At 39.1% G+C, this 5,120-nt stretch overlaps 1 long non-coding RNA gene across 1 annotated transcript; it reads right to left on the reverse strand.

Annotated features, from left to right (window-relative positions):
* Positions 1-375: 375 nt before the first annotated feature.
* LOC141486604 (uncharacterized) lies at positions 376-2,706 on the reverse strand. Its single transcript, XR_012467947.1, has 2 exons — positions 2,075-2,706; positions 376-826 (listed from the first exon to the last, which is right to left on the reverse strand). It is a non-coding gene; the product is annotated as an uncharacterized lncRNA (long non-coding RNA).
* Between the last annotated feature and the right edge of the window lie 2,414 nt (positions 2,707-5,120).

Below are 5,120 nucleotides of genomic sequence, written 5' to 3' on the forward strand. Positions count from 1 at the left end.
AGTCAAGGACGTATATTCAATTTTGATGGGGTTATATGAGGGCCCTACTATGGGCTTATGCCTCTTCAGAATTGGACTTTGTGTGAAAGTTGATCTTGATAATTTTGTGTTTAGTTTGATTTTTCCTTTGTTCCGTTGGGGTAGTCCGGGTCCGTTACGGTTGTCGGTTGTTCTATAGGTTCAGGTGGTTAAACCGGGGGTGGATGTTGTGAGATCTCAGTTTCTTCCTAACCTTACACAAACAAACCTAACCTAACCTAAACTAACCAATTGGATTTGAATAAATCACCACTATAGAACTTGTTTTCTTGGAAACCGATGTATCTGAGTCTTCTTAGGAATTGTATTATTGATCTAGAATTGATATACCTCAAGTCAAGAACGCATATTCAATTTTGAGTTGATACATAGTTTGTGATGGGGTTATGAGGGGGCCCTACTATAGGCTTCTGCCTCTTCAGAATTGGACTTTGTATGGAAGTTGATATTGATAATTTTGTAATTTTGTGTTTAGTTTGAATTTTCCTTTGTTCCGTCGAGGTAGTCCGGGTTCCTTACGGTAGTCGGTGTTTCTATAGGTTCAGGTGGTTGAGCCGGGGGTGGATGTTGTAAGATCTCAGTTTCTTCCAGGATGTACCTAGCTGTCCACTATCTGATTTCCACTGGTTATCCTCCGAAATGTCTTGGATTTGCTCCGTCGGATCTTCCATTGCTTCCAGGAGTCTCGCTGTGGAAGACGCAAACTTCTTCCTAGGTATTCTTCTGGAGCCTCCACGGGGAGTCCATGGTGTTGTCAGCATCTTGACGGCAGCGGTCCTTGGATTTCCTGAAGTCTTAGGTTGATTGGGGTAGTATTCATTAAGTTATGAGTTTTGGGATGGATAGCGGTATGGAAGGTTGTAAATGTTACGTAGGTGCCTTCTCTTGGTTGTTATGATGTGGTGGGATTGTCTCGAAGGAAGCGTGCAGTAGATCGTGGCTTTGTAATCCAGGATCGGTCTTATAAACATTATGTAAATGTACAGAAGGGTTTTACTGTCGCATCTCCCGAGCTTGCCTTTCAGTGCTTTCAGTAGATTTGCTCTTTTCCGAGTTCCGTCCAGAGTTTCTCTCAGGTCGATTTTCCAGTAGAGAATCCTCGTGAAAATTACCCCCAAGTAGGTCACCGAGTCATGGTTTGGGTTTTGGTGAGATGCATTTTGATGCGCCACGTGTTGCATCATTGCTCGAAGTGTGTGTACTGGATGACTTTTTGAGTCGTGGTGAACGTTGTTTTAAATAAGGAAGGGGCAACGACTGAGCCCTGAAAGAAACCGGATTTGGTTTTGAGGGGGAAGGATAGGGAATCGCCGACCTCAACGCGGATTTATCGGTTGGATAGGTAGGATGCCACTAGTCGGATTAAGTGGTGCGGAAGGCGAGTTTGGATGGGTTTCCTGATCACGCCTGCGTGCCAGACTTTGTCGAGGGCTTTATGGATATCTAGAATGATTGCGACTGTGCCGGAATCAAAGTTGATATTTTGGGAGATGTGGGTGTATAATTTGACCAGTGTGGAATGTTCGGGACCGAAACCATGTTGGTGAGGAGGTATGATATCGTGTTCTTGTAAAAAGTCATTAAGTCTATTGGTCAAGAGTTGTTCCAGCAGTTTGCCCAGACAACTGAGCAGGCTTCGGGTTTGGTGAGATCTTTATGTGGTTTAGGAATTAGGATCGTGTTTGCCTGTTTTCAGGCGTTTGGAAAGTAGACATGTGATAGACATGCATCAAGGACGTGTTTCAGAAAAAACAAGGGTGGAATCAGAGAGGTTTTTTAGGACTCGGCGGGACCTGGAGCTGCATTTCTACCGGGTTGTGTTGCTTTGAGAATGTCTTCCTCGCTGAATGAGGATCTAAAGGCACAGTTTAGGTCGAGGGGAACTTGTCCGGGGTGCCAGCTCAGATGTGCGGGCACTTGTTGGTGTATGTAATTTAGGAGTCGGTTGTCGAAGTATGCTTCAGTAGAAATTTGGAGAGTTTGAAGTCTTCGCAGAAGGCTTCTGCTTTTTCGGGAGGTTTGGAAATGATGTTACCATCGATCACTAGGTGACTGTTAGATTTCCGTTTTTGTCCGGTTAGGACTCTGAATCAATTCCAGAATGCCGATCCGTCCCTATAGTCGAGTAATTTTATCTCCTCTCTCCACTTTTTCTGGGTGAATTGATTGATGAGGAGACGTATGTCTGAGTTTAGTCTATCCCAATCCGTCTTTAGAGCGGGGTCTGTAGTTCGTACGCATGTTCGTGCATATATAGCTTCCGTTTGTTTTTGGTGAGGGTAATTAGATAGGGTGGAAGTGGACCTTTCTTGGGTATTTGTTTCCTTCCACAATCTGAAAAATATAAAAATTATAATGGAGAACTTTATACAAGTGTAGAAGGGCAAACTTTTTAGTTTACCCCGATAAGTTACTGCGTAAAAATCGAAGTATTTTTCACAAAGAAACATCTTCTATTTATCAGTAACCTGTCGTATTTAACAATTTTGCCTATCAAAAAAAGTGTTAAGAAATAATACTTATCTTTTACGTTTCGGAGGCCAAAGTCTGCCTCCGTCTTCAGAAATGGATAAAAAATTCGAATATATTCGCAGTTATTCTTTTTTTGATAGCTCATTTCTTTACTTCTTCGACAGATGTCAAAGAAGTTTTGAAATATAAAATCATGTCAATGTTGTTGATTGACAACTGAAACATTCGATGTAATACAAGGTACTCTCCGATATCAGTCTGTTGCCATTTCGCCGTTATCCAAAGTTTTCTTCAAGATGGGTAGCCAAGTACAGTCTATTTCTAAGGAGCTATTTGAGATACAATTCTCTGCAGACATCAGAATATACGCTGATAATTTTAGCTTACGTCTCATAGAATGAGGCTCATTGGTAATCATTCTTGTCCTATTCCATTCCACCCGATGTTCACCGTCTGATTTTAAAAAGTGTTCTCATAATTTTGATCCTGTTAATAGTCTATTTTTTATCTAATCTCGATGTTCATTCTCACGCACTTTCAGTGGTCTCGAGGTTTCACCAATGTAACTTTCACCACAAGAACAAGGTATTTCATAAATACAATTTTTTGTTTTTGTACCTTGTATCACATCGAATGTTTCAGTTGTCAATCAACAACATTGACATAATTTTATATTTCAAAACTTCTCTGACATCTGTCGAAGAAGTAAAGAAATAAACTATCAAAAAAGGAATAACTGCGAATATATTCGAATTTTTTATCCATTCCTGAAGACGGCGGCAGGTTTTGGCCTCCGTAACGTAAAAGATGAGTATTATTTCTCAATAATTTTTTTGGTAGGCGAAATTGTTAAATACGACAGGTTACTTATGAATATAAGATTCTTCTTTGTGAAAAATACTTTGGATTTTTACCTTTTGCCCTTCTACACTTGTATAAAGTTCCACATTATAATTTTTATATTTTTCAGATTGTGGACGGTAACAAATACCCAAAAAAGGTCGATAACAAATCTTTGTTCATGTTATTGAATTTGTCAGTAAATCAGTCTTGCTGTGATTAACAATTTGATGAAGTTAGTTAATGAAGTTAATGAATGCCTGGAAGTTAAAGGAAATGTCTTGGAACATATTTTGAAATAGTTCAATATTGTGTGTGAAAAAAAGCAATTTTGTTTAATTTCCTTTTTTTATGAAACATTCAGAATGGACATTCTTCAATCCATTATTCATCCTGTCTTCAATAAAAACCATGGCGGCAAATTGATAACTTCAAAAACCTCTCTGTACCTGATCGAAATGAAGATTTTGTAGCCCGTAGTTTTATGATGGACATGCGAATGTTTTAGTTTTTCAAGATGAACTGAAATATCTCGTGGTAGGTTGATTTTTGAAATTAAAAGTGTTTTATTGGAATGAGTCAAAATCATCTCGGAATTTCAAAACTATATTTCAATACGAGGTGTTCTATTTAAAATACAAAAACTGTGCTTCATGCCTCATTTTTAAATCTTCAGAATCTGTAATTGATTCCGAACATATTTAAAACATTTTGAAAATATCACTCCTACGAGAAGATGGATGTCACCGAACCGGATACAATAATGTCAGGACAAACAATTCCGCTTTCTGCTTCGATAAGTTTGTTGGAGGTTGAAATGAACACCAATATATCTTGGCACAATCACGTCGCTGGAATTGCGAAAGCTGCTTTTCAAAAGCTTGGAACACTGTCCCGAACCAGCAACTTTTGTCCCTCAGCAACTTTTGATGCTTTATCAGACCTCAGATCAGACCTTTTTTGAAGTATTGTTCTCATGTATGGAGCTCTGCCCCCAAACATACCCCGAAGTTGCTGGATTCCATCCAGAAAAGAGCCATTCGCCTGATTGGAGACGCGAACATCACGTGCAACCTTGATAGCCTGGAACATCGAAGAAAGGTTGAAGATTCGTCTCTCTTGTATAGATACTTTCACGGGAAGTATTCAAATAACTTGGCACATTTGATTCCACCAAGAGCGGTACATATGAGAAATACGTGACGGACTGTGGCTGCTCATCGTTTTGAAGTTTCACTGAGTACCCTCAAACTTCACTGTTCAAGAACTCTTTCATCTGGAGAACTGTGTTTGAGTGGAATAAACTTCCTGAGATCGTTTTTTCCAAATGGATTTAACCTCCAGCGATTCAAATCCAATGTGAATCGCTAATTTCGCACAGGCACCACAGGCTTTAAGGACATTCCTGTAGTGCTCGTGTTTTGTTCTTAAAAAAAAATTCTATCAAATTTTGAGTTTCATTTGGAAATCACTCGAAAGCGGAATACATACTTCTTTTGAGTGAACAAATGAATAATTTGAGTGCTCTCATCAGGATTATACCAGATATTCAAAAATATTCAAAAGGTGTTACATTCGAATTGAGAAAGTTCATACCAACTTCCGACATAACCGGAAGTATTAGAAAAACTTCATTATTTTCATTACATGAAGCAAACACAGGTATTTCACCTGTGCTTGTCAATTTTTTAGTGCATGAATCCAATTATTTCCTAAAGAACGGCTAAGCGATGGTCATCGCGTTATACCCTGTATATTGCTTCTAAGGA

The sequence above is a fragment of the Leptinotarsa decemlineata genome, unplaced genomic scaffold, assembly GCF_025532065.1.
Source record: "Leptinotarsa decemlineata unplaced genomic scaffold, Ldec_3_MD MMD2_tig00026358_RagTag_RagTag, whole genome shotgun sequence".
Lineage (NCBI taxonomy): Eukaryota > Metazoa > Arthropoda > Insecta > Coleoptera > Chrysomelidae > Leptinotarsa > Leptinotarsa decemlineata.